The 17,385-nt window shown below is 38.8% G+C and overlaps 1 protein-coding gene across 13 annotated transcripts in view; it reads right to left on the minus strand.

Moving 5' to 3' along the window:
- Window positions 1-17,385, minus strand: part of si:ch211-285f17.1 (sickle tail protein homolog) — a 122,304-nt gene that overhangs the window by 65,033 nt on the left and 39,886 nt on the right. Inside the window, exon 1 of one of the 13 annotated variants that reach the window (XM_088001282.1) lies at window positions 11,067-11,230. The exons of the other annotated variants lie outside the window; for them this stretch is intronic. The gene's annotated coding sequence lies outside the window, so the exon portion shown is untranslated. Of the gene's footprint in view, window positions 1-11,066; window positions 11,231-17,385 lie in introns of those variants that run through there. 13 annotated transcript variants of the gene reach the window in all.

A 17,385-nucleotide genomic window follows, 5' to 3' on the forward strand; every position in this document is an offset into this window, starting at 1 on the left:
TTGCAGTCCTATGCAAATGACTGAAATGTTTTCATCTACAGGAAGTTAACTACGTATTCATCCTGCACAACCCCTCCATTTAAATATCTCTTTTAATATGCCGGCTTTCTCGCAAGTTTGTTAAAAAGTGATTGCGTTGCAATTGACTCTCTCCCTCCCAGTGATAAGCAGCTTAAGACCCAGACTTTGCAGCCAGTCAATCATGTGTCGCTCACTTTTCTTGCTGCACCTCATATCTCGCCCGCTTCGTTCTGCCCTGCATGCAAGCCAAAAGTAATCAGCTGTAGCGGTTATTACCAACTGACGAGTCAAGTATGCAAAACCACAATTCAGTGTTTGTTCAACCAGAAGATTCACATTGTGGCATTCTGTTTTAAACGGTACTGTCCCCCGTCAGCTCTGAGCTTCTTTATATTCAGTGACGAGATAAATCAGGTCCAGTTCTGTGCGTTTGAGGGTAGCAGATGAAGCTGAGTGTCTGCACGAGGCCCTGCTTGAGGGAGGTGAGTGCTGCCTGAGCTGATAAGTGATGCAGGTGGTGGGAGATGAAATAGGGCCCCGTGAAGGGGATGGGGGATCCACTCCTGAGAACACTGGTGCCTCTGTCCCAGTCTTTATCTGTGAAATCCTCTGTGTGCTTCTGACTGTGTATTCCCACATTAATGTATATGTGTGTGCCATTCAATGAGCTGGGTGGATTGTGTCCAAGCGTACAAGTCCGAGGAGCAGACAGGGGGGTTCTACTGGGAGGTTTTTGAATGTGGACCAGTTCGGTTGGAGCTGTTCTGAAGAACAGTGGAAATCTGGATGAACTGCAATGTAGCAGGGTTTATGTTTCCCATAAAGGAGCTGGAAGCATGGACTTTCTAATGAGATCATCAGAATGCAGGTGATTATTTCTAAGGGGATATTAGGAAAGAAACAGAAGCTTTACTGTTGTGCAGATGTGAAAAGCAAAAAAATGTTACAGCTTTCCCATGGCAGAGGCTGACAAAGAGCGACTTTCTGCAAATGTTAATAGTTATACCATGTTGGGGCCACAATACAAAAGCTTTAATCAGGTCATGGGAAAATGAATCAGAGGAGAAAGCGCACAATATGACAGATTGTTTTTTTTTATTTTATTTTTAACAAATCTCAATAGAAAGTTCTTCCAGATCTTTTAGTGCTCTGATCAGGAACTTGTACCTTTAACCTAATTTGACACTAAATTAAATCACACAGCTAACTCAGTCACAGGGTACAATGTAGGTCTTAGTAGCAACAGACTAAGTTCATTATTACAGCGAGATATCAAATTATTTCTTTTTAAAGCTGCCTTAATAAGAAAATAGCTGTGAAATTCAGATAAAAAATGGGATGAAAAAATTATTAGACAATATGTGTTAGACCTCCTTATCTCCTTCTCAAAAATGGACACAGAAGTCATTGTAGGACCTGTTTCACGAAACAGTGTATGAACTTGCTAAGCTCAGTATCTGGCCACTGGAAAAAAGAAAAATAATAATAATTACATGGCACACCCTTATTTTATTAATAGGTCATTTGTGGTCTTACCCACAAAATAGATGTATGGATAAATTAAAGATGGCAAAGAAGAGAAATTTCTTAAAGAGGGAAACTGACCACATTCCAACTGTGGTTTATGTCACACTGAAATACAAACATGACCTGGAACACTGTTCCTCGCAGGAATAATCTTTGAAAATGCCGTGTAATGTCTTATTTCATTGACATGCTTGTCCAACTTTTTAGAAGTGCTGGATGAGTTCCTGTATCCCTCCGACAGCCCTGGGATGCATATTTAGTTCATCTCGCAGCACAGCACCAAATTAAGCTCATGTTTTCAGCTAAATATTTTGTGGAAACTGCATAGATAAATATATGCTGAGCAGCGATAGCAGAGTTCCTTCAGCTGATCAAAGGCAAGCCCTTTTCCCCTTCAGGACTAAGAAGTAGAGTGGCACTAGCCAAGATGGCTGCTTTTCTAAACATTTTGCCCACAACAAAGCCACAGAGACGAATGCGGAGACTTTTCTAAAATGACAGTTATGTTCCAGTAAAGGCCCTCACCCGCTTCCCATTTAGTATGATATGTTAACTTTGGACAGTTCTAAAAGGCATTTATGGCATTTTTAAAATAGTTTGTGTTCTTTCAACAGGGACAGGCAGAAAGCTGTTTCTTTATGAGTTATTGAATTAGTTAAACACTTTTTTTTTTCCTTTGTAGTTGTATTTAGATATCCTGCTCAAACTTTCAGGTCGGCTGCCGATGCATTTTGCCTAATGACAGTGGCGTTAGTAGAATGCGATAAAATCATTTTAATCACGAATGTAAAAACAAGTAGACGGGGGGAAAAGGCTGCAGGAAGAAAACTCATTTTCAAAGAAAAGCAACTGTTTCATCTCCGCAGCTGGCCAGACTGTAACAACCTTCAGGTTTTCTGATTGGCTATCGATGACATCATCCTCCAGGTCCAAACCTCCTTTCCAGCCCGACGATGTAATCAGTGCCGAAGCATCTCAGTGATGTAATGCAGGGAGGGCCGTCATAAACGCTCGGGTAGCGCCCTCCTCTCCTTTTTCTCTTCCACCACCTAACTCTCATTTCTTCACATAATTCCTCCATCTTTTCGCTGCACCCTCTCATCTCATCAGCTGGATTCAGATCAAATCGTTTCACCGTCTGTTTAATAGCACTCAAACGCAATAGGCCAAGAGCAAGTTAGAAGCTTCTGAAACAATCATCAAGACATGACAATTTGCAGTCTTTAATGAATGCCAATGTCCTGTGGCTCTCATTAAAATATATATCAGAGACTGTGCCTTCTTTCCCCACTGCAGTGCAAACTGAGGTGGGCATTGAACAATTAAGCACTAAACTGCTCTGGATGAAGTGCTAAATATTACACTTGGTGTAATACCCAAACTTTTATTACAAATTCAACCTCTAAGTTATCAAAAGTGACACTTGAAGCAGATGCAAATATGTAATCTGAGATTTATGTCAGCTTGTTCCTTTATAATTTATTCAGACTATTTCATCCGTTTTTTGGCAAGACCTACACATGTTTTTTTTTTTTTTTTAATCACAGTTTGTTGGTGTGTGTGTTTGTGTGTGTGCGTATATGTGTCCTCGGCAAACATCCAGAGCTCAAGCGGATTAGAGAGGGTACTCTGCCCTGATCAAAGCGCCGCAGAATCCAGCTTACTGGGACAAACTGTGCAACAAATAACCCACGCAGAGGCGAAAGCATGCAGGCCAAAGGCAGACAGTTCGCCAACTTTAATGAAGAATCGCTCTTGAGCAGCAACAGTTGGAAGCATTAGTAGACCTTTCTTACAATTCGAGGAACCCCAGCCAGAGGGAAACAAAAAAGAAAGATGGAAGTCGGGGCAGGGACATTCAAAGTGCTGCCGTCAAGTGCAAAGCGTGCAGCTGTCAGCTGCTCCATAGAAACTCAAACTGTTAATGGAGACATATCAGGCCTTCTTTTTCATACGTCGAGATCAGCCTCTCAGCCCCTGACATAATATCGGTAATGTGTTTGGTCAAAAGACAAGATGTTTACAGAACTAATGCCTTCTTTTGAAGCAAACTGAACCCCCACGCTAGACCAGCTATTAGAAAAAACTGGTAAACTCTTATAAGCAATTGTTGGTTGTTTTAAACCATCTTTTAGAATCATCAAGTGACTTGATGAGTTGAGTTTGAACTGCTTAGATACAAACTTTATGCATCATATTTATACCATCATTTCTTCAAGTTTTTATTTTTTTTTACCATTGAAAACTGTTGGTATCTTAGGATAAAAAGTTGCCTTTTTTTCCCCTAAATGTCAGCTTTTTGTATTGTTGTATCAAAAGACAAATATGAAAAAATCAAAAATTATTTTCTTGAACCGAAAAAAAAAATATTGTGTATTTCTTCAAAATATCAAACTTGTGGTAAGAATTTGCAGCTAACAGTAAAGCTATAGAATGCATTGCATATTCAAAGTTTAAATTTGTTAAAAGGTGGTAATACATATTTTCTTGGCACCTAGTTTCATTTTGGAGCACACTCAAGTTTCTACATTGTCTTCAGTTGCTGTGAAAATCCTACAAATATCAAAATTAACTCAAAAGAAATTTGAACTCACATCACGCCTCAAAATTGGCCTCTGTCCCTTTAAGAAACTGCAACCATTTCCAATATTCATCTTCAGTGTGTCATCACAACAATGCTTCTTCATGATGCGATTTACAACCCCTCATAAAAACTTTGTAGTTTGCACATGATGAGCAGGTGTGCAGTTTCACCAGGTACTAATTGCTGCTGCCGCTAGTCTGGTGGGGCTTGTGTAGAGGAGGTTCAGGGGAGAGGTGGTCTGTCAGCCGCTGGGAACCGAAGCGCCAAGTAGGAGCTTTGGTTAAATAGGCGGCACTTTGTATGAGCAACCAGGCACTCCCAAATGGCTGCCACATTTTGCTGCTATAAACTAGAACCACTGACTGAAGCACATAGCAACACCAACGAGCCTAAAGAGAGTTTTTCAATTTGGCAATGATTACTCGTCTAAGTACAATAAAAACACATTTCAGATATAATTTACGTTTGTAGTCAAAATGCAAACTTTCCCCATTCAAACAGATTGTTTTTTGGACAAACATCAAAAACAAGTACACGATTTTACTGTTGTACTTTACCAAAATAGGGGGTGGGGAGAAATCCCACCACATTACATTTTTTATGATCGTTCACCTAATTAAAGCTAAAAACAAGTGGTAAAATAAATAAATCATGCCTGCTGCAACTCTTCTTCCCTGTGCAGATAAAGTAATTTAAAGAACCTTAACTTCTTAACTACATCATGGGTATTACTCGGCTCTAAGGAGAAGTGCATCAACATCAAGTCATGCATAATAGATGCCCACTCTGTTAATTCAGTTGAAGATAGTGACTGTAATTAAGTAATTCTCCATTTGTACAGAGAGCCCTCCGTCAAAATGTCTGAGCTGAGCTTTTGGAGGCCAAATGAGTTGTGGCTAATAATAAAAACCCACAGTAGGGCTTGCTTCTATGAAAGACAGTGCAAGACAAAAGGACATCGGGTGATTTTCAAAGTGAGTCTAACTGAAGTTACAGTATGCAAGCAAGGCATATGGTGCTATTTTCCACTTTCTGCCAGCTCAAAGGAAAGTTTAAAAAGCTGGCAATCCGCTGGTTGGAGAGCATGCACGCCATATTTAAACACCGACGCAGGGAGAAAGTTGAAACAACACCCTAGTCCTTTCTTCAGCTTCATTTTGCACCCACTGAGATAGTTTTGTGATGTCTGTGTGGCTAACCACAGTTATTGACGAGTTGATGGTTTTAGCATGTGCCCACCAGACCATTGGCTCCAGGGGTCTTACATCTTGGAAAGTTGAATGAAGCGGGGCATTGTTGTCGCACTGCTGGGAAGGATACACTCTCCTGTGAAAGGAAAACCCTACAGGAAGGAAACGTTGAAATAAAGCGCTAAGAAAAAGTGGCGAGGGACATAGCCGAGGCAACAATGTGAGTGCGTAAAATAGTGTGTGAAGTGGATGTTTCCACAATTTCTGTTTCTAAAAACAGATAAACGCAAGTCCTTATAAAGCGTTCTGCAGCCTTCATTTGAAGATTTAAAGGTAAAATGAGTAACTCTGCCTCATATTAAAGAAGCTATCAGCAAAATGAAAACCTTGACATAAATAGAAATATACAGGTAGATGTACTGTTAGAGTGGTTAAAGTAGATGGTTCAAGAAATTACCAAGAAATTTTATTTAAATCTTCTTGTAAAATATTTATGTCTCCCTAATGGATAAAGTTAGGGAAAACAAATAGATATTTGTTAGGACTGCCAACTGAATTCAGTGCTAAATGTAGATATTTAGCTTCAGAAACACACAAATGTTTTAGCTTAGCTTTAAGAAAACATTAGAAACTAGAAGTCTCCATGTCAGGCTCTAAACAGGAAGAATCTCTCCACAAAATCTCATTGTGGTTTATTGAAAAATGTACAAGAAATGTCAGTCATGGCTAAACTTTATGAGCAAACCAAATGTCAGGCAAGCGAGCTAAAGTTATGCTTGGCTAAACATTCCTAGGAAACATGTTTGTTCACAATGTGCTGCATTCAACATGTTTCACCAAAAATATCCTCAACTGCAGTTGGACTTAAAGCTGTCACACTTGTATAATCCAATTCAAATAAAGTCCTCAAAGATTATGGAGTCCATTCTGTGCAAAAATAGCAACTCTCTGAATACACACCTGCCATTACATTTAGCATATAACGGTTTTATTAGATACCAAGTATTAAACTGCTCTGCCGGGCGTCCTTCCAGTATTTACATGGTCCCGTCTATTTATCAGTCAAGGCAGGAAGCAGGATTTCCAAACAGACCACGTACAGACAGAGGACAGGTTTCCTCAAAATGTCCAAACTCCAGAACCCGATTAGCCACCGTTCCTAGAATATCCTGGCTTTAAAAAAAAAAAAAAAAAAAACATCCTGTGTTTGTCACGGACTTACCAGAACTATTTCAGAGATTGGCATTTTGTAATCTCAGTCATGCTTAAATAAGAGTTTAGGAGCCTTGAGGAGTAATTATACAAAAATGTGTTAATAATTACTTATTAGTGGAAAGTCAATTCAATCCATAGAAAGCATTTTTAAAAAAAGCACAAATCTGAAGGACAAGGGCAAGCCACTGCAGGTTTTTAACAAGGCTGGAAGTCTCATCCATATTTATTGGGATTAGTGGGCTTTAATTCTCAAATTCAGCCATTTCTTAATTAATGCTTTGCGAGGATAACAAAACCTTAGGTGATGTATACTTAAAAAAAAAAAAAAAAAAAAAAAAAACTGTGGCATGTGGGCATATTTGTAAGTTGTTGATGGAGGCTAATTCAAATCTTTATCACATTTTAACCCTCTCAAACATGATTGTCATATATTTCCCTAAGGGTTCACCACAGCACTAGCTCAGTCATAAAGCTTTTGTTCATTTGTATACAAAGGTCATCCATCACTGGCACAAGCAGACCCTGGTAGCCTTTACAGCAGGAGGCACCATGTCTGGCCAAAAGCCTGAGAGACTTGATAAATGGGAGACACAGGGGCATTTATCTTGAAAGAAAAAAACCCACAACAGGTTAACAGTATCAATGTCTTTTTTTCAGTATTTTTTTTATCATGTTACTTAACCTCATCCAAATTTTGCATCTGCGCCATAATAAACTTTTTTGCATTTTATTCAGATTTTATGTGGCAGAACAGCTCAAAGTACTGCATTATTGTCAAGTGGAAGGAAATGAATACACAGATTTCAATTTCTCTTTGCAAAGAGGTACCAGTAATATGAGATGTGCATTTGTATCTAGCCCCTTTTTTATTTTACTATGACACACCTCAATCACATCTAGTGCAACCAACAACCCGTGTACAATTTAATGTAGGTATAAATCTTGCGTCATAATTTTACTTGAGAACACTAATAAACCACACAGCATCATGAAGACCAAGGAACACGGCTGACAGGTCAGGGACAAAGTTGTGAAGAAGTTTAAAGCAGCAACATATAGCAAATAGTTCAAACTTCAAACATTTCATAAAACACTGTTAAACCGATCATCTTTACGTCAACAAGAACATACCATCCCCATAGTGGGACATGGTGGTGATGGCACCATGCTGTGTTGGGTTACTGCTAATCAGTAGATATAGGGAAACTTGTCTGAGCTGATTAAAATGCTCTTCCGACACAAAAATCAAAGGGAAAATGTTCATTTTACCCAGTCAAAGTCTTCATTAGCTATCCTACACTATTTTCATTGTATAATCCTCATTTGAGCAAATCACGCATCCCTGACTCTAACAATGCTCAACAGAAAAGATTTTGTTGAGCATTGAGTATCTTTCTGTTGAGTATACATCTTATGTATTTATTTATACAAATACATGTTATGTATTTATACAAACTGCTTCTTTTCTAGTAACATCTGTCAGCACTCATTTCCCATATTGTGTGGCTTAATATTGAGTTTATCAGTCAATAGTTTTCTGAATAAGTGCAAATACCAAACACAGTAAACCACTCATTAGCTAAACCGTATTTAGTAAAATATGGGAGCTAACTGCTGGCCAAACATAAAAATATTGGGAAAACTTTAGAGTAATATTGACTTAGATTAACAATCTGTTTTATAAAAAAGGGTGTGTCTGCCCTAATATTAGACTCTGTTTATGTGAGCAGAAGCCTACCAAAGCCTTTGAGATTTCCATTGTGTGGGCATGTTTAATCACATCCGTCTCTAACCATGCCTAGGACTGATAATGAATGTTATCTCAGAAGGCTTGATCAAGTTCAAGAACTCAATGTGTCGACAGCTGACTTGGGCCACACAGAAAGATGACGGTGCAGCCAGCTTAATGGAGAAACTTCTGGTCAGATCTCTCACAAAATTCCATAATAAATACCGATTTGTATCCCAACGACGTCTTCTGCTTCACTCACCACATGCCATTGGTGCAGGTGAGTAATCACAAATATCTATGCTCAATGAGGGCCATCAAACTCTGTTGTAGATCAGATAAGATAGCTAGCTCAGGTGCTTGATCCATGTCACAAATGGAAAGTGCTTTGGCTCATCCAACGTGTTAGTTCAGATTGGTATTAAAGCATTCAAATTCAATACTTAATTGTCTGATAATGTTAGACAACTTGAAGCATATGATCCAAAGCTAGAGTACCTCTCCTTATAAAAGCACTGCCAAAATTGCTGCGCCTCATATGCCAGCACTTAGAAAAACAGCACAGCTATATTACACTGGCAGCCAAAGCATTGCCTTACACTTAATAACAGTTTCCTGTGGTCTTGTAAAAAAAAAAAAAAAAGACAACTTGCTATATCAGCAAAGCACACATAAAATCTGTGAGACAGTTAAGTTCAGCCAAAATGCCAAAACTGGTGATGGATGATGATTTTGGGAGCTCTCAAATGGGTGTAAGGGTGAAAGCTCGTTGGTCTTTTTGAGAGGAAAACTCATCTTCTGTCTTTTCATCGTGTTTCCCAGCAGGAAGACTGAGGCTGATGTACTCGCAGCTCAAACAGACACAACAAATCACAACGGCAACTTACGATTCAGGAGCTAACAAGTTCATTTAATGCAGCAATTTAGAAAGTGAAGCTCATTTAGCTTACCATAGCCACAATTCAGTTTCTCAGAAAATCTGAATAATACAGAATGTCAAGAAAAAAAGAATGTGTATTACAGAAATGTCCATATTGCAAGTTGCTGCTTGGCACAGAGGCATTTAGACATGTTGCTTTATACGCTGTCTTTGCTTAGTCTGCATTGATGTGTCTGGTGTCTCTGATTTTTCTCTTAAAAATAAATGATTCTAAATAAATAATGAATAAACGATCAGATCAGTTTTTTTGTCCAGAGATCTTTTAAGCATATGTTGATACATGTGGCAGCGTGAGTAGGTGCCAAGTCTTGCAGGAAAATGAAAATCCACGTCCTCATTAAGCTTGACGAAAGAAGCATGAAGAGTTTTAAAAGTTCAATTTTGACTGACCCTGGACAAAATAAAACCAACACCTGCAGATGACATGACTTACTATGGAAACTTCAGAGTACACCTAACTCAACTCCTCCTTTACACTGGTACCTTGTTTTACAAATGAAATATAAAATGTTCTTACATCTAAAAAGGACCATCGAGGTTCACTCAGCATAGGAAAGATCCTTTATTTATCTTGTTGATGTTGCTTGTGCAACTTTTGTGATACATTCTTTTCTTCCACTAAACTTTCAAATGACATGACTGAATATGGTCCTCTATAATACTTCTACACTAGCAACCTTCTGTGGCTTATCCAACTTGTGCCGGGTTTCCGGAATTATCTGGTGGGCAATTTTTGTGCGAGCAATCTTAACCTGGCAAAAACAAAACGTCTATTTAAAAAACACGTTTTTTATTGGTCTGACGTAATATATTCTCTTTATCTGTAGGCCATAATGAAATTCACTTTCTTAAATAAATAACTGAAATAGATTAATTTGTCTGTTATATTCTGACTCTTTGAAATCAACTGTAGTACAAAAATAAATATGTAATATTTTGGTTGTACCTTGATAAATTAAACATATGTTTAAAGTTTATAGAGGTAAGGAAAAAAGCAAATGGTCTTCAGAGTTACAGAAAAAATCCAGAGGAAACTATGGAGATAATATAGAAATCATCTTTAATTAGGACTCCCTTACAGATTTACAGCAGCTACGTCCAAGATTCCTCTAACACTAATGTTTAATTTGAGTGCAGGAATGAAGAGTCTTCCCAGTGGGAAAATACTGCAATCCATTAGATCCAAACGAGACCAAATCCACAGTAAATCTGATACACAAGAAGCTACTTTGACACTGCAGATATCATCTCTCTGTGATCTGAAAAGACGAAAAAGGTTCAAAGGTTGAGAAAAGTTCAGCTTGCTTGGACTTTACAGATCCCAGACAGTTAAAATGACAGATAGTGTGAAGACTGTGTCCGGTAAAAATGTTTTTTTTTTTTTTTCCCCAGTTCACCTCTCATGATCTGACCCTCGACACTCTCCTCTCCCCCCATCAGCTTAATTAGACAAAGCCACACACACATTAGTGGCTCCCTTTTTTCTCTCCCTTCTTTCTGTTTTTTTTCCTGCCCTGTGCTGAATGGTTGGCTGAATTTCAGGCCCCCTCACCTCCCAAAAAATAAAAACAACCATGCAAAACAAGCAGCTTCCAGAGCCAGGGTCAGCATCAGAAAGTAGCAACACTTTAAGAACAGTGAGCTGAATGAAAAACCTTCAAGTCCCGGTATAGACAACATTACATACTGCAAGTGTGGAGACACTTCTTAAGTAAAACAAGTTTATTTCCGTCTGCGTGAATCCACAGCGGGAACAGACAAATAGGAAAAAAAAGGGGGTAATGTTTGAAGACGAAACATCCTTGCTTCTATCAGCTCTCTGTGAGAGAGTATGTTATTGTATGAGATGCAGCTACTCACCCTGAACTCTTTCTGTAACACAGTATGTCCTGATAAGATTTCTTTTTCTGTTCCCACTGGAAACAACCACAGCGACGCAAATGAACACTCTGCTCCCCACAGCCCTAAAACTTTTTGCTCTCTGCCGGCAGATCTCCTGATTTCCCCTCCCAACCTCTCTCTCGCTCTTACTTCAGCACTTCCTGGACTGTTGTTTATGCTCCAATCAGGCCATCCAAGAAACTACTGCTAGCCCCTTCCCTTCTCTCTCTCTGTCTCGCTCTCTCTCTCTCTCTCTCTAAAAAGTTGTTTGTCAGAGGCTTGTCACATGCAGGCGTCCATCCATTTGTGTGTTCCCTCCGTACTTTAAAAGGTGTTTTAACCTCTTGCCGCCATTTGGGAATCTGATTCTCCTCAGTCACAAGACCAAGAGAGAAAGAGTGAAGGTGGAGGAAGGGCTTCCTGCTAAATCGTCTTACTGAGACAGATACATTTTTAAGGCATATGGGAAAAGGAGGTGCAGTGCTCAGTTAGGGCTGGGGGTGTGTCTGGAACTTTCTCTCCAAATCCAACAGCTTGTTGTTAAAAACCACAGCCGACTCAACCCTTCATAGCCCCTACAGAGCCTCAGTTTCTCCCATAGTCTGCCAAGAATTTTCTCAATACTGCCCCAACCCCTTCTTTAAAAACACTCAATTATTATTTCCCCAGCAAGTTGGCCAATGCTCATTTTAAACAAAAGAAGAGCTAAGGTGCTACATGTGAGTACAGAGCAGTAAGGGCAGGGGGAGTGGACAACACTTAACAGTGACCAGGTCAAGCTAATGCCAACTCTCCTCAGTGTGGTGGATATTACTGAATGAATAAGGATCAGAGACTTGTTTAAAATTAAGCTGGAGGATGCACAAAAATGGAAGAAGCTATCTAGAAAGGAAACTATTTTCTACCACATGCCTTGGATTCTTTCAGGTTCCTTCATTCCTGGAAGAAAATTTACCATCATGGAGGTTCAGCCTGAAGCAGAACAGTTATCTCTATTGTGGCCAAAGCTACAAATAGGGTGAATTAGATAGAAGAACAGTCATGTGTGAGAATGGCCAAAACCAAAATCTAACTGAAAATTATAGACAAAACTTTGAAATTTCAGTTCACAGAAGCTTGTTTAATTAATTTCAGCTTGATCAACTTTGAATGGGCAAAAATATTCTGGGTCTGCAAAAGTTGGTATCCCAATACACCTGCAGCTGTTTTACAAAGTGCTGACTTCAAAGAAGCTGAAAATAAATTCATCCCATTTCAGATTTTTATTTATATTTGTAATTTTTTGTCCACTTCATAATTATGTGCAACTTTGTGTTGGTCTAGCAAATAAAATCCTAATCAATTCATTGAGATTTGCAGTTGTGACAAAATGTAAAAAATATTCAAGAGGTCTGAATACTTTTACATGGGACACTGAAATGACCAAACTGAGCCCTTCTATCATCTTTCCTTCAATCCGACTGTACTAATTTCACCCCATTCCTCCTCTAACCTCTCCTTTCATCCCGTTTTGAATGCAAGTCTTTCAGCCATTCAGCCAAGACACATGGGCAGATTGGGGTGCTTCTGTGCCAAGTTGGATTCAGGAAACGTTCGTCTTGTTGTTTAGTCTGGGCACCATGTGTTGGAGCAGAGGCCTCCCTCCTTCACCAAACCCCCTTTTTTTTTTTCCTTTGGCACAGAATAAAAAAAAAAACACACACTGACAGACGTGATCTGGACAGTCACACAAAACAAAACAAAGAAAACTTTAAAGCACCGGCTAGTACGGAACGAAAAGCAGAAATGTGCAAAGATGAAATGTGCTGTCACTCTACCTGTGGTTCGGATATGCAGGCATGAAGGCCATATGCATCAGCACTTATTTAATCATGTAATAATGGGTGAGAAAGACATGTTGACTCAGAGTGAGGGTTATTTATGGAGCAGCAATCTGTGTTTTGCGTGGGTGTGACTTAACTTTGTTCACATATGTGCTCTCACATTGGTTTTGTGCTGGTGCGACATTGAAGTTCCTTTCCTGATTTTTTTTTTTTTTTTTTCTTCCCCCCATCAAAACTGCAAATGGGTCTTACTTTGACTAATCCCTGAGCGTTAAATCCTTCCACTGCTGAAAGGAGACCCAAACAAATGCCGAAAGGAGACAAAATAAATCAAAACAGTCGGGGATTGAACAGTTAAAAGAGCAGGTGAGGATTTTACCTCAGGCTTTTCAGCTCAGTGTCTCAGCCTGTGCCAATCTGCCTCTGAGAAGTCGATCCTTCAGTCACCGCAGTGAATGAGCCACCTGTGAGTTTTGGAAGAACTAGACGGCACTTGTATTATTGAACTTGAGTAAAGAGGGTGAAATGGCGCGCGGTTTGCTTTCTGTGATACAAACGGGATGCAGAAAATGAGGCTGAAGAGCTTTATGATCTCTACTGTGAATAAAAAGTAAAACTGATCTCAACATTTCAAAGATGGAAGAAAACATGAGCCTAGATGAGGCTGAATGAACTGATTTAAAAGATGAGTCTTATTTCAAACAAAAATATGACAGAATATTTTCTTTTTTTTTACGTTATCAGCTAACATGCTATAAAAATTAACTAACAGGCAACAACTTGTGTTGATGTCTGTGCTTAATTCTGAATTATCGAACATTGTCTGTGGCACACAACAGGGGCTTGTGTTAAAGCCAAAATGATTCACCATGCATCAGCCTTAAAAACTCTGCCAAGGAGTCGTAGCTTCAGAGTGATTCAGTCTCTACTGAGTGAGGAGACGACAGAAATTCCCGTCTTAGTGAGGAGGTGAGGTTGACCCTGTTGCTCGGTGTGATGCTGTCTGTACTGCAGTTGGTTCCTCTTCTTCTTCTACTTCTGTTTTAATGGCGGTTGGCAAACAACTTAATGGAACACCACCGCCACCAACAGGTCAGATGTGTGGACCAAATGTCCTCGATACAAATATACAGGCCCACTGAGTAGTCTTTTTATATAATGTCATTAAACACTGAGGTTTTGAGTAAGTCGACATTTGTGTTTTGACTGCAATCCATCCCAGACTGCTGGAAGCACGCTTATAAAGCAGACTGTTAAATCTGCTGCCATTTTGAGTTTCTTGGGAGCAGGATATGAACAGACTTTGATTAAATAAATTAATAACACGTTGAAGTAATGAGAATGTGAAGTGAGAGGTGTGACATCAGAGGCAATCTGTAGAAATGAATGTGGCACTATGAGGCCATATGACGGTCCCGTAGCCTGCTGCTACAGTGACACAAAAGAACAATGAGACAGAGCTCGCCCAGTAAGCACCACACAGCAGGTCAGATAAGCCTTATGACTTTGTTTCCGTCTCCTTTTTTTTTAGTCATGTGAACATAAACAAGTAAAGATGAAAAAATTGGCAGAGACTGGGGTCTAAGTTGGGGTCTGAAAATATTGGTGCTTTGAAATCTGATCAAAGGATAAATCAATTCAGTAATCCCAGCTTAGTTATTCTTAGCCATACAGAAGAACAAAAAATTACAAAAACTGCAGTAAAATATAAAAATAAAACATCAACTGATTGGAATGGCATTGGTATGATGATCTTTTTATTTTTTTAAAAAAAGTAAAAAAAAAAAATCATCCAAAGCCATTGGAGAAATAAAAAGAAAACAATTGCACACAATTATAACTTGTGTTTCCACACCTGTTTATTTCCAAGTAACATGATACCCTTTTATAAAGCAGGTGATAGAAATCATTTTGCAAACTACAGGCTTGTTTCTTTGTTATTTCAGTTCTCCAAGATTCCAAGATGAAAGAAGGAAGAAAGGAAGGACTTGATAATACTTCAATCAAATCCAAATGTCACCTCTCCAAACTTTTGTGTCTGAATCCTAAGTGTATCCCAGTCCACCATTAGAGGGTTACAAGCAGTAAAACATCTCATCCTAAAACACAAGCAATAGAATAGCAGGTTTGAAAATTTATACCCATTATACATACAACACAAGATGATATCTATGTATTAAAATTCTTGGGGGGTAGGGGGGCTGACAAATTTGAATGCATTTACATCTTCCTGGTTGCCAGTTTGTTGGCATTCTGTGGTTTTCAAACATTTGCATCATTAGTTTGATATTAGTACAGATATGGCCTCTGTGATGCCCCCATGTTTGAAGAATATACTCCTTTGTAGGCCAGCTAACAAGCAAAAAACCCCTGTGGTATTTTTAAACAGCTATCCTTTTTCTGTGGATTTTTTCCCAAACAGAGGGATAATTCTGTTTGCAGGAGTTAAGCAGCTGCATGCAACTTTGAATTTTAGCAAATGCAGTGATGACTTAGTTTCGCTGTCATTCCAAATGTTTTAACTTCTTAGTTCCAGTCCACGTGCATGACGAAACAGGCGTCAAAATGATGCGCAACGCTACATCTCCAGTCAAAATTTCATGCATAAATAAATGTATGTGCCTTCTTTATTTAAGTTAATACATTGGCTAAAATTTAATTCATCAATAAAAAAAACTCTCATTTCAGATATCTCTACATGTGAAATGGGAAGAAGACAAATGCGTTTTAAATGAGATGTTAAAATTCCTTGTCATATTTAAATGACAAGGAATTGTCATTCCTTGTCATTCTCCCCTCTCAGAGGGGAGAACTCAACAAGGATCTTGTCCAAGCTGTAAGGTCCAAAGAGCAGGGCATTTTCTGCTCAATCAAACTAGGCACTGGCAAAAATGGAATGGTTCACATGAATGGTTCACCAGCTCTGAACCTATTTTGTGTTGCTTGTCGCCCCCAAAATACAAAGTACATTAAAATTGCATAGCTGCTGCTACATAATAAAATATAGAAAAATTCTACAGGTGTGAATATTTGTGCAAGGCACTATCAACCTAAAGTAATAATGGGTGGGAGAAAGCAGTAGAAATGCTTAAACGAACAAATAAGAGAACCAAAATTCAAGGCACACATGTAAATCATTGGAAGTGCAGCAAACCACAGTTGTAAATATGTGTTTTGTTGTCATAGAAATGTAGATCTAATAATGTTTATGGAGTAATAAAAGGCATTTAGCCTAATTGTGTTTGGCCCATGAGTGCACTTTTGTACCTTCTGGTGCAAGACAAGAATGATTGGGCTTAATAAAATCCATTTAACATTGCAAACAGTAACAAGTATGAAATATTTATCAGTTGTGCCCTACAATGTCAACAGAAACATTGCTTTCACAATGAGCATGGGATTTACAGCAAGCTGAAGAACTTCATCCATCTAAAAAAATATTCATTATGTAGAGCATGTCTACAAGGACTTAGGATATAAAGTAATTTGCTTATCTATAAATGCTCACTTTATTGGTACTTTTAAAAGTGTTTTGGCTGTGAATAATTGATGATTTTGAGCTTCACATTAAGTGACAGATGTCGCCTTGTGAGCTGTTGGCCTCAATCAGCAACTTAGCATACTTCCATCGACGTCTCATTGGTGCGAAAACTCGCACAGTATGCCTGTCAAAACCTAATATCAGGGGATCGTAAAACAAACAAATGCATTATGATATTTGCAGCACAGAGAAGCATTTGGTCCCAAATACAATTAACATTCAATCTGCTAAAGAAGAGAGAGTAAAAGGGAACATCGCTTTGACTGCTGTCTGGGTGCATTTGTGGCATTTTTCAGGCTGATCTTTGTGGCGGATGAAGGGGTCAGAAAGAGGACTTTGAGGAAACTCTACAGAGGTTCGTGTCCAGCTGAAAGAACAGCAAAATGTCAGAACAATGTCGTAACATTGATCTACAGCAAACACTTAAAGGTCTCCACATATTTCTCAGTGTTCAGGAATGCATGCAGCTTGGATCTCAGTGAGGGGAGTTGGAGCTTAGACTTTGATCCAGATTTTTTTTTTTTTTTTTTAATAAAGCCTCACATAGGGGGCGACAATGGGCTTGTTTGGTAACTTTTTAGAAAACTGAAAAGACAGGATTTTGTAATTTTTTTGTTAGCATGTAGTTCTTGAGAAATAGATTTATCAAATGTAGGAAACACCAAATCTCCTCTGAGGATTTTTTTTTTGTCGATGTTAAGTTGGGTGATTTTTGAATGAGGTTCACATTCTGGAGAAAGCTTTGCAGGTCAGGGCTGCCACCAGAGTGTCAAAACTCAGCATCTGTGAAAACAACAAGCCTCCAGGGACAGACCACATGTGGAACCATCCACATAGTGTTACTACCATCACCCGATGAACTTCACATGCAACAGCACCTCAAAACAGATGCATTAGAGAAAAAGAAAGTTTTATTTTATTTTTTAAATGGAAT

The sequence above is a fragment of the Poecilia mexicana genome, unplaced genomic scaffold (assembly GCF_051168715.1).
Source record: "Poecilia mexicana isolate PSO_F unplaced genomic scaffold, ASM5116871v1 scaffold_20, whole genome shotgun sequence".
Classification (NCBI taxonomy): Eukaryota; Metazoa; Chordata; class Actinopteri; order Cyprinodontiformes; family Poeciliidae; genus Poecilia; species Poecilia mexicana.